Below are 13,267 nucleotides of genomic sequence, written 5' to 3' on the forward strand. Positions count from 1 at the left end.
AGGGTAACAAATGGTTAAAAAGAGTCAACCATTAGTAAATCTAATATTAACACAGTAGTCTTGGGGGGAAAAAACATAATTTATTCTACAACTATATATACACTCACACACTCTCACACTGGAATTATGTAATTGTCCCACATCTGTGGTGATTTAACCCTGTGATTATGGCCCGGGGTCGATCTGACATGGTGTAGATTCTCAATGGCCTGGAAAAGAAAAGGGTTAAACTGTTCTCTGTACTCTGTGGCCCAGCAGGATGGGAGTCTGAATGTCGGCCCCAGCAGGGGAAATTACTTAAATTACTTTAAATTACTAGAGATGCACTAATTGCAATTTTCTTACCAGATTCCAGCTTCCTTTTTTAAAGTCTGACCTGCCAATTTGGATTCGGCTTGATTCCGGTTTCTTAAAAACTATCATTTACAGCGTACCGAAACATTCCCCTAACTTTTCCTTAACGGACTATTCAATTGTATGTTCATAATAAAACATGACCAATTCATTCATTTTCACACAGAGTAATAATTAACAGTTTCACAGAACTGCACAAGGTTACAGGATTTTCTTGTACACCAACAAACTTCAAAATAAAAACAAATCGATGATGATGATGATGATGGATACCGTACAGGTAAAAAGTGACATTTGTGGAAAATAAAATAGACTAATGCATCTCTTTGCTTCATAATAAAGGTTCTGCAAAGATTTAGGTCAATTCACAAGAATGGTCTCGCGGATGGAAAAAGTTTGTCATTACGAGACGACGGATAGTGAGCTCTACTGTACGCGTCACCGACATTTCTCACGGAAACCGCTCCAGGTTACTGGACAGAGCTTTTCTGTACAAATATAATCCATCAAAAAAAGGCGACAAGGAGCGACGAGGTATGGCGAATGTCTATGAGTCGCTGCTCACGCACTGTTCGCAGGTGGCGGGAAATATCTGGAGGAAAGCTCGATTAATGAGAGCGCGCAGGAGCAATCTGCTCATTAGACTCGGCCGGGATTCAAACCCGCAGTCTCTGGATGGTGCAGGAACTCTTTCTAGTTGCGCTTGATCGATTCCTATCACTGGACGATCGAATGATGCGTCTTTATTAGTTACTGTATGCACACAGCATTTTGCATCTTATTTAAGTATTATTGAAATAAACACTTTTATTCAGGAAACCATCAATAATAATAGTAATAATAATAATAAAAAAAACTCCAGGATTGAAAATTACATATTTTAATCATGTGATATTGAAATAAATAATATGTAAATAAAAATTTACCAAAGAGAAAAAAAACTCCTTTTCTTACTAAAATGAAAAAAATGCCTGTTTTTTTTTTATTTGCTACACCCTGCTGTTTTCCCTTTGTATATATTTTTAAAGACGTCTAATCAAATTCACATTAATGTCAAATGAAACTGCACCCAACTGTGCTAATTGGTTTTTGAGCAAAGGCCAGCAGCCACCACCTGAGACCTACTGCTTTTTAATTACAACTGCTGCAAACAACGGACGAGCCGGAGCCAGGCCCGAGTCGTGTGGAGCGAGATGAGCATCCACACCACCGCAATCCTGCTTCCGACTGAGATTTTAACACATCGCAGAGTCCAGCTTCGTTTTCACACTTGGGTGGGCAGCCCGCCCTCGTATACAATCGATACAGTAAATCAATATTAGCACGCACGCTGATTGCACACGTTTTTGTGCTGTTCGTTATCGCCCGTGCTACTTCATTCACGACTCTTTATGACAAATGAACGCGGACGAGATTGCAGGCTGCGCGCGCTCGGTCATGGATTACGATTCCTCCAAATGGACGAGTGTTATAGAAGAAAAGCACACGCTGTGAAAATGAAAACGCTCTTGACAGCTGCTTGATGTCCCACACTCCATGTAGCTCTCGTTTACATATCGTGTGGGAGACCCAGGATCCGATCACAAAATGCAGGAATTATCGTTACCAAGATAGAAAAGCAAATAAAATTACGGGCAGGTAAGAGAGAAAGAGAGAGGCATCGGTTCATATGTTCTTCTGATTACCACCCAGATACGGATCAGACTGTTGCGCCGGGTTTGGTTAGAACTAAAGGTGTTTTCAGGCACAGCAACAAGATATAACATAACTCATTAATTAATGCAAAATGAAAATGTTACATTTTTGCCAAAAAAAAAAAAAAAAAAAAAATCATTAGCTGTAATGATGAATATAATCAGTGCGAAAGCTGCACGGCACTTCTCTGCATTAAAAACCTATTAAGCAATTAAGCTACGAGTGGTGTTGAAATTTGTGATGAAATTTCTCATGAATGAATGCGTAAAACCGATATTTACAGAAGACGTCGAGCACAGTGCGGTGATGAGACTCTTGGCAGCAATAAAACATTTAAAATTAAATCGGTGCAGACATTTTAAAGAAGGCCGTACATCTGTTAATGATGATCTGAGCCAAGGTGGCTCGGCAGCCACTGCAGTCGTTCCTGTGAACATTCATCAAGCGGAGGAAAGCCTGCTGCTTGAAAACATGCTCATATTAGTTTACAAACGCCACTTGCGCGTTACAGGAACTCGGCTGGGGGTTACTGCCACATCCTCCATACAGCTTCATGTTCACAGGTTTGGGCCGTAAAAGGAGTTCCTGGGAGGCCAGCGTTACAGACAGTTCAGAAAATCAAAACTTTCTGCTTTGATGGTATCCAAGCACCATCTGGGATAAGTGGATTAGTGTAGCAGGGGATTAGAAAGAGAAATAATTGTGCTCTGTAATCAAAAGTCCCGGTTTGACTTGAATACTTCACGTAGTTACAGTAAAGCTATATAATACTGAAAAGCTAGCATGCCTGTTTAAAGATTTATTTTTCTTAATCCTGTAGCCTGTAACCCCCCATGCTTTCTCAGTCTGTCTCCCAATAAAATAAGAGTTTGGTCACTGCAGTGACAGGCGGAATTGTATCCCCCTGCAGCACCTCTTTCCCCCAAACGCACTTCTCTACCCATATATTGTGCAAAAGAAAAAAAGATGGATGTCTGTTTCGGTGCAAGCGCGAAACAAAACATAGATACGTACAAAAGAAAAGTTGGACTCCATGATGCAAGTTTATTGCTCAGCGATGGATCACTGTGAATGTTTAATGTGTGCAGCTGAAGTAAATGCACGGAGTGGGGATTAATGAGCTTGACTGATGCCTTGATAATCCGATGGGGCAGAAGAGAGAGAGCGAGAGCGAGAGAGCGAGAGAGAGAGAGAGAGAGAGAGCAGTTTAGGAACAGCTGAATGTGTTCTCGCTGGCAGCAAGCTTCCCCGATATAGAGCGCTTGGTATACAAGACACAACTGATCTGGGATCTGGAGGCCATTACACAAACACACACACAGTTACACATGCACTTCAAACGAGGTTGCTGGCTGCAGCTGGGTCTTGGCTTGGCCAGGAGCTGCTGGATTCCTGCAACATGATGACAGGTGTGCTCTCTCTCTCTCTCTCTCTCTCTCTCTCGCTCAGGCTGAGCCTTTGTACAAAAAGAAATGATAAATGTTTGACTAGGTTTCCCGAGCCTAAGAGACAGGCCGGTGTAAATATACATTTGAAACTCCAGACACTTGCTAAAGCGAGCAAATAAATCATTGTAATCCCTTTTTAATTACTGCATATTGAGAATATCCTTTAAGAAAACAATATGACAGCTAGTCTGTGAGGTTTGGGAAACGTAAACCATTCATCTATTTACAACACTGTTGAATGATCTCGCCAAATCTCAAAGTGGTCGCCAACTGGAGTCAGACCACTCGAGTCAAGACCGTCTTTCAGCCGCGCAATTAGACAACATTGATGTGAGCTGAACTCGCACTCGCAACAAAACTTAACCTCCTGTGTGAAGCATCCTGACATAAAAGAGCTATTGGAAGTGCTATTTTAAAACTGCATTAATCGAGGATACGATAAAGGTATGAGGTGTCGTTCAAGTCAAAATAGGACTTCTCAAAAATGAAGTACGGTAATGAAATTCTTAGCTGCAGTAAAATATTTGAAAGGTGCAATTGTTTTAAAGAAACATCCATTCACGAGCAAGTGTAATGCCTGACAGATAGAACTCGTCACCAGCTTGACAAATCTGCCTGTGGGAACTGCACACACAATCATTCACAAACACCACCACCACCACATTACAGGAACTCAGCCAGGAGTTATTGCTGCGTGAGTCCATGTACAGTCCGGACCTGACATATCCAATCTATTTCCACATGTCTGGGACAGTAAAAGAGTTCCTGGGAGGCCAGTATTTCAAACGTAAAGCAGGCAGTCTGTTCCAGCAGACTAAGAAATCTTTCTATCGTAATGGTATCCAAGCACTAGTGTAGCAGGGGATTATATCGAGAAATAAAGCAAGTTTTATTCTCATAACAGTGTTCTGATATTCACTGAAATCAAAAGTCGCAGACTTGAACAGTCAAATGTGGGTGGAGGATACGGGGATTTTTAAACACGATTTTTACACAATTTTAAAAGTTTAATATAAACCATGATCAAAGTCATAGTTATGACAAAACATACAATACTGGTCACACACCTTTTAATTTAATGTGGAAACAATACACATGTGGAGGAAAGTGCAATCCTCCCACTACTGCATGCATGAGCTTAAAGACGCCTATGATTAGATGTGGGTGAGCAGCATGACAGCATGGTTAATCTGCTCCCTAGACTGCTGATGGATGTGACATCATCTGGGATTCGAACTCACAACCTCTGGATGATATTTTGTGCCACTTGGAAGCCTTTGTTTAGTTTAGTATAACGTATTTCGGACCTGAAATTCAAGGTGAAAGGCGCAACAGAAAGCAGTCACCCTTCGATCTAAAAATTAAGTTAGAATCTGCGCAACAAAGCAGCTTAGATTCTTGACGTTTCCTGCAAACATCCATGGAGCTGGGCTTCCAAGACAGCTAAACTGGCCAGACTGTCAAGGAGGACGGGATGGCACTATATCAATTACACCGACACGGACATCTGTGAGCTCAAGTATGGGGAAGTGACACTCCTACAAGTGTGCTCTGCTGCTCTGTGGCATTGCTTGCTGGAATGGGAATCGGCTGTGAGAATAGTGGGGGGGATTCAAACCTAGCTAATTGCACTATTTCTATATCAAGTCAAGAAGAAAAAAGATGATCTCAATGCCATTAGAACTGTAGATGGGGTGGCTGCTCCTCCACAGGCTGTCCTTCTTACCCATTTGTATGACAGAAATGCCCATAAAAATACTTCAAACGAGAGGGAAGCTATTAAAGAACAACTGTTTCAGACACCTGACCTTGCAGTGACCTTGATCTTGTTTAGATAAATTCCAAAATGATTACCAAAAACTAATTAAAATCTATTGAGTTCATCTGCCGGTGACACTGATAATGCCATAAAAATCCTACAAATGTTCAGTGGCTCATTCTCGAGATATCGTGCTAATGAAAATCTATGACGGACGCGGAGACAACCTGATAACACCAATTAGCTGCAGAGGCATAGGAATAGCGCGGACTGCTAGCCCCGTGTCATTTTCCAAAAGCTGGTGTTTTTTTGTTTTCAAAGCAGATGAAAAATAAATTAATTATTACCCCGCACCGGTCCTTGTTGTAAAAAAGTTTGGGTTTAATAAAGCTAATCTTCATGCAAAAGAGTGTGACTGACACACTGCATTGAGCCAGTCAGATAAGGGCTCCACAAAGAGGAGAAAGACTCTAGTTCTCCATAAGCAAATCCACAGAAACGCCCAGTGGAATAGAAAGAAGCGGTGCGGTGACCACATTTGCAAGTGTAAACATGCAACTGCTCTAAACAATGGAGTCAGTCAAGGCACCGAGAATACCATTATCATCTCAACTAAGTCCATCATGATATAATTTATCATGATATTGATATCTTCATATCGCCCCAGCAACCATCATGGCTAGCAGTTCAGTAAATAAACAAAGCGAATGATTATGAGATGCTGCCAACATCGCCAAGGCAACAGCCCAGCCATGATGGGAAACTCAATAATAATGCACACATATGGAATTGGCTGCTCATTTGTAACTTAATACAGATAAGCAAACTGGTTAAGAGGATTGGTTATGATGGTGTAGTGGGTAGCAATGCCACCTTACGTCTTAAGGGTTCAATCTTGACCTCATGCTCCTGTCTGTGTGGAGTTTCTGTGAACATTGTCTTCCGGATTCCTCCAACCTTTAACAAACAGGTTGTCTGTTATCTTTAAACTACCTCTAGGTGTTAAGTGTGTGTGCTTGGTGCCCCGGAATGCACTGTCTTCCCATTAAAAATAAGATTAAATAATCTGTCAAATGTACCTTACTGCACAGTGATATTTTTTCCCCACATATTCCAATTAGGGGTCGGAGCACAGGGTCAGCCAGGATACAGCACCCCTGGAGAAGATAGGGTCATAAACTCAGACCTGGCAATTTGGCCCCCAACCAGTAACCCATTAACTCACTCATTGTCTATACCCCTTAATCCTGTATACAGGGTCACAGGGGGCCTGGAGCCTATCCTAGGAGACTTGGGGCATAAGTCAGGGTAATCCATTGTAGGGCACACACACACTCCGGCCAATTTTTGGACCGCCAATTAGGCTAATCTGCATTTCAATATTTGGATTGTGAAAGTAACCAAAAAGTGTGAAAGTGGGCTAACCACTAAGCCACCATGACTAGTAACCCAGTAAACTACAGAGCCACCACAGTCCACAAAACTATGTACATCTAGCCTGTTTTCCCCCCCTCAAACCCTGGACTGGGACAAGGTTCCTGATCCTTTTCCAACCTGATAAAGATGGAAATAATTGGGAGAATTACAATATGTAATCAAATAGAAACACTGGACTGTGTGCTAAAAACATCCCCCTCCCCTTGAGTCAAACCGCATGTAAAAGAAGAGGTCAAGATTTTGCTGTGGGTTGAGAAACATTTGGAACAACATCACATAATGCAACGCTTCATCCGTCTATTCGAAAAATCTTTCTAAATGAATGTAGCGCTGCATACCCGAGGTGAATTTCCATCCAAACTCAAAAGGCTGTTCACGTCCTGGAATTCGGAAATGTTGTCCAAGACAACAACTGGGCCAACGATCATTACAAAAAATATAAAAGTAAACACATCAGAGTTAATTAACTTTAATTTTATGACTTAACAAGGATGATGCAGTCAGGGGAATCTCTGAAAAGCAAACAGCACTGATGGAGTGTGGAGGCAGGAGAAGTATTCTGGCAGTGGCATTTACGATGTCTGAATCACAGCCAGCCAGCTTGGAACTGTCAATCCAGGCAATTAAAGAGCAATAAAAGGTGGCTTTACATGAGGACAAGCTTAATGCAGCATGTGCGTGTGTGCGCGTGCTCAAGTACTCATCAGCTACAGATCTGTACTGTTTTTTGTAGTAGACTTGTCATTAGAGACGGTGCTTCCTCCAACCTGGCAGATCTGTGATGCAAAATATGTAAGGCAAACATTCACACGTTCAGAAAAACCATGAGGCTGGTATCTGTTGCAGATTAAAGTGTTCCTATTTGCAGCACTTGCAGTACGTCTTACGGGGGAGGGAAAGGAAAAAAAAAGTTTGAATACAAACCCGATTCGACATTAAAGAGATCATTAGCTGAATGTGCAATGCATATTTGAATGCGGTACAGCAAAACAGTGACACACACAAAAAAACAACGAATCAACACTCACATTATACATGACAGGTGACATTTAAAGAATACGCAAAGTTATGTCTTAGAAAAATGCTTCAGCTTGGATTGCTAGATGTTGCAGGAATCTACAGTATGAAGAATGGTTGTCCAGAGAGGAACGTCTTAGGAACCTGGACACTTGACCCCAACTTCTGGTTCATTTTGTTAAGTGAGAACCGCTAGAAAATCTCGTCTTGAGCATGATACAGCGTACTCGGGCACAGATCAAATCATTTACATTTATGCCATTTGGTGGACACCCTTATCCAGAGCAACTTACATTTTTATCTCGTTATACATCTGAGCGGTTGAGGGTTGGTGGTGGGGTTTGAACCTGAGACCTTCTGATTTGAAGTTAAACACCTTAAACATTAAGTTACCCCTGCCCTCAGAAATAAAAATCTGAACACTGAAGTGGAAAAATGTTTAGAATGCGACATCATTAGTCCTGTCGGTCTCCTCTGAAATCGCTAGTCTCATCCTCTGACCAGAGGTTGCTCTTGACTTAAAAAAAAAATGCCGCGCGTACTTCTGGTTGCACTTACATTCAGTCGTGTGTACATCGGGTCAAGTGTGTGTCTGGGAGCCATTTAAAACATGTTTGCGTAGATGTGCGTAGATATCGCACACTGTAGGTCCCAAGAATGAAGTAGTCAGCCAAGATAAAACACAGCCAACTCTCACTTTCTATCAGCAGCTGGTGCCAAGAGGAATCACAAATTAAGGTTAAGTGCGGTTTAATGTCTGTTTATTTCATATTTGACTTTATTTACATGTCTTTTCTTATAATCAGAAATATAATTATAGTGTTGGAAATGTAATTTGGTAATATATTGGTAATATTGGTAATATTTTTTGGGTGGCGGGAACGGATTATTTGCATTCACGTTATTTCCTACAAGGTACCCGAGGTACCCCTGTAATAATGTGAACACAGGGCAATCGTCTCTGAGCAAGGTATGAGTCAATTGTGCCTAGTGTGAAAACTGCCTTAGAGGTCTGGGTTTTAAATTTACAGTGTTTGCTTTAGGGTATTTAGATTAAAGCCTTATTTTTTATGTGTTTGAGTTTAGTTTTGGGTTCACTGTCCAGATTTTTGGGTTCGGGATATTTTTGACATTTGCGAAGCTTGACAGTATCATTAATTCTCCTAGGTATCAGGATTTAAATATAAATCAGCATAAAACCTGGTTGCCTTCGCAAGGAGTTAAGACTTGGTTATAAACGATGAGCGAGACGATGAGTCAAACATTCTTTCATTACCCATCAATCACGGATTTGAAAACATCTGTAGTTTCTGTATCTATGACTAATATTGTGGGTTATTTTTAACTCGTGTTTTTTTTCCTTTTAGTATTCGTAATGTGTTTTTAGAAAGCAGACGCTATATATCAGCATAAATTATTTAAACGTTATTAGTTATTTCACGGTTTATCCCTTATTCATGTTTTAACTGTGGTTAAGCACAGCAGCATCACATCCCCCTCATCATGGCTTGGAAACGCCCTCATCTGATTTCTGACACGGAGTAAACAGTAGAGGAAAGCAGTTCAAAATAACACTTTTGGGAACCACTTAACGGCATTATTGAATCAGAGGCTCCATATGCAGCGTGGCTACATTACTAAATCTTAGACGAGAGAATCTGGAGTCTGCTAATAAATTGTCAGAGTCTATAAAGCTTTGCGAATAAATAATTCATTAGTCAAATGCACGAGGCTGATTGACTGAAAATCAGATATAACAGTACAACGTACTTTTTGCACAGGCAGGTATGTAAATACATTTTGAAATATTATTGCAGCTTTGTGTGTGTGTGTGTGTGTGAGTGCAAAAGAAAAAGACTGAATTGTGAGCTGTTCTTGAAAGGAAAAAAAGAATCCCACTAATGTGTGTGTGTTTTTTTTTTTTTTTTTTGAAGTGTTACAGGTGCCGTTAGAAGACAAGCATGAAGGATTGTCATCTCCTGAGCGTGCTGGTTGCAAGAGGCCTAGAGCAGTGCTCTAATAAACGGAGAGAAAAACACACAGTAACGCAGACAATCCATCAGCTGAAATGCTACGGGACTCCTTGTCAGAAATGGACCGTGGAATCTGAGATCCAGATGCTCAGAGATAGACATTTGTGTGTGTGTGTGTGCGTGTGGATGATGACTCTGTGAGACAGACGTGCGTGGAATGCGTGTGTGTTAAGTAGCTGTTCTTTACGGGGCATGTCTGGCAGGGAGCGTATCAAAGCTCCATGCCGCTGATTGATGTCTGCTTACAGAAGACTGACAGCTGCTCCGGTGGCACAGTCATGCTCTCGCGGATCTGACACGCGCCTCTCCTCCCGTCGTTATCTCTCTCTTTCTGTCTCTCAACAGAGCTATCTATTCCATCTTAATCTTCTCTCCTCCTGGGCTTCCTCTGAGCCACCATACGCTGCCGGCTGAGTGTCATTTGTTCGTCAGGGCCGCGGGGCTTCGCGAAATTAACCGGCTTCTGAAGGTAGACGAAGTGTACACGAGTGCGTGATTGAATTGTCGGTTCGTCTCGGCAGCGCTTAATCGCTTTCATCTCTCCATACGCACACACACGCATGTACACACTAGAGTCAATGACCCATGCATCACAGCTTTAAATGTGTCAGATAAACCCATTGATTTTAAATGCCAGAGACAAGAATAAGAGAGAGGGAGAGAGCAGAATGACAGTGGGTTTGAGAGTAGGCAGTTTGGAGTGGTGTGTATGCCTCACTGACTAAAATACCCAAATGAATCATGGTGCGTGTCAGTTGCAAAATGACTCTGCAATTTAACACCACAGCTACAACGGCAAGCGTTATCCTATGAGTCACGATCGAGTTAAGTAATTCAAACTGACCACAAGATCCAAAGAGCTACAATCTTAGTACTAGAGCCAATAAATTACACTGTCATTAGTGATTTAGTTACAAAACCCCCAAATCCCACAGTCTGACATGGGTTTTTTCTATTATTTTTTGGCAAAGTGATGCCACCTGCTGGTTCCTTCTGACAACTGGTGGCTGAAAAAAGAAAGCAGATGGAATAAAATGTTCGAAATTTTTACAAATTGATGAGCAGAGACAGTAGGGAGAGAGACAGTATGTCTCTGTCTTGGGGTTAAAGGAGGCAAGCTTAATTTTCCATTATCTCAATTGAAACCGGATGTCATTACGTTTGATGGTTTTTTTGGACAAATTTAACCAGTCTGGAAACTTGAAATGGTGAATTAAAAACATAAAGCAGCATTGCGAAGGAACATGATGTGTATGCATTTCCAGCAGACAATTAAAACAAACAGTCAAACACCGGTAGTGCTGCCTGGATATTTACCCAACGTATAGGAATAAATGAATGCTTTTAGTCATCCTCTGATTTAATTTGAAACCTCTTGTACACCGTGTACGTTGAAAATTTGCAAGAAAAACAAGACGTCCATATTGCTGTTTTTCTGCCTGAAGCCTACATGGCGAACATCAAGACCTTTCCTGAATATGCACAATCAAATCTTACTAATTACATAGACGAAATTAATAGAATTGAAAAAATATATAATTCATAATAAAACAGTTTTTACGTTTTGTTTAACGTACACCGATCAACCATAACAATAAAATCACCTGCCTAATATTGTATACAACAGGTCCCTCATACGTCACCAAAACAACTCTGAACCATCAAGACACAAGACCTCAGAAAGTGCTGTGGTACCTGGCACTAAGGCGTTATAAGTCTTACAAATCGCACGACCATTCGGTGGCTACACAGCTAAAAACGCAGCAATCGTTGACGCACTGTGGGTTCGGACACCTTCCTATCTTGGCCAAAAATAACTTTTTTTTTAGCAAATTCTGCTACAGTAGCTCTTTTGTGGGATTGACCCAAACCGACTGGTCTTTCCTTCCATGCAGATTAATGAGCCTTGAGCGCCCATGTCACCAGTTATGCCTCAGGGGAGTATTTATTTATTTTTTTTGCAGGTGAATACCAGACACACTCCAGAAGACCTGCTGTTTTGGAGACACTCTAGTCCAGCTTTTGAGCCATGACAATATGATCCTCACTAAAGTCTCTCAGATTAATTACGATTGCAGATTCTTCCTGCTTAAAGCACATGAACACCAAGAACCCGACTGTTAACTTGTTAATATATCGGACCCCGTGACAGGTGTTAATATAAGGTATTTATCTGTCCATGATTTTATTAATAAACTTTATGCTCAGTCTGTATTTTCATTTGTTGTTCTTTCGCCATCAATCACGTCACAGGTTAACAATGACTTTTGTACTATTTACTTTAAGATATTAAAACAGTACTGATCTGGTTGCATCATATCATTGCAGACTACAAAAAAGTCAACTAGAGCCACGGCAAATAGGTGATATCCTGATATTGATCTATTAATTTAATATCAAGTGTAAAATTGAATGAATCATGTTTCACTATTGCGATTGAAGGCACGAGCAGATCAAGCTCGCAGTGAACAAGAAATCATACATCAAACCAGAGAGGCAAAAAAAAAAAAGAAAATGAAAATTGTACTTAACTGGACGTGTTTTGGGGACCGTTTGACAGTACAACCCAAACAAACACAACAACAATAATAATTATTCACCATGTTTTGGCTCAGTCTCTTACATTTGCAATGACTAGTACCCAAAACAAGCTATTGATTATGATGACCTGAATGCTGAGAAACGTTCTCGTTTTGTCTGTAGTGTGGGCATTCCTCATACAGACATAGCTGTACAAATGATGTGTTACTGCAGTGGGTGGGAACACACTCAATCTTTTGTTCATTTATGAACCAGGCAGCTGAGCGAATATGAAAAATGATTTGAAAAGACATATTTCAGAGACATGTCCCCCAGCACAAGCCAATGCCAAAGCCTGCTGTCCTTTTTTTCTTCATTTAGATCGCATTGGAAAAATTTAATCGCATCAAGTATCTGACAATTCTGGAAATTGTAATACAGGACATGAGGATTAATGATTTTAATGTACCTTACACATACATTTCTACCCTTAAACCTCCAAAAAAATATTTTACGCATACTTTTGGGGAATTTTTAATATCTAAAAATGGCCTAAAAACTCCTTGGAATTCCTCTCATATAGAATGCAAGGTTATATGAATATACTAGTGCTGGCAATAGATTTTTTTATTTTTATTATCTAGTTAATCACAGTCAGTCTGTGATTAATCATGATATGCACAATCTTAAAGTATTCAATTTTACTTTTATTATAAACATGCAATGTTAAAATAAAGAAATGCATGACAAACTGGTTAGAGAAGACAGATTGTGCAGTTTTATAATATCTTAAACATTCATATTTAATTAATTAAACCGGCATTGCATGGGGTGGCTAGGTAGTATGGGGTGTGGCAACCCACCGACAGCCGAGCTTGAACCTGGATCGTTAGATCCAAAAATCAACAACCTACTGTAAAGCCTTAGCCACCTGAGCCACCACTCCCACATCTTACATTTAAGGTGAATCCCAATTCTACCCCTTACCCCTACCCTTAGCCCTA

The 13,267-nt window shown here is 40.7% G+C and overlaps 1 protein-coding gene across 1 annotated transcript in view; it reads right to left on the minus strand.

Annotated features, from left to right (window-relative positions):
- Positions 1-13,267, minus strand: part of shq1 (SHQ1, H/ACA ribonucleoprotein assembly factor) — a 73,816-nt gene that overhangs the window by 34,597 nt on the left and 25,952 nt on the right. The gene's annotated exons all lie outside the window — the stretch shown is intronic.

The sequence above is a fragment of the Clarias gariepinus genome, chromosome 6 (genome assembly GCF_024256425.1).
Source record: "Clarias gariepinus isolate MV-2021 ecotype Netherlands chromosome 6, CGAR_prim_01v2, whole genome shotgun sequence".
Classification (NCBI taxonomy): domain Eukaryota; kingdom Metazoa; phylum Chordata; class Actinopteri; order Siluriformes; family Clariidae; genus Clarias; species Clarias gariepinus.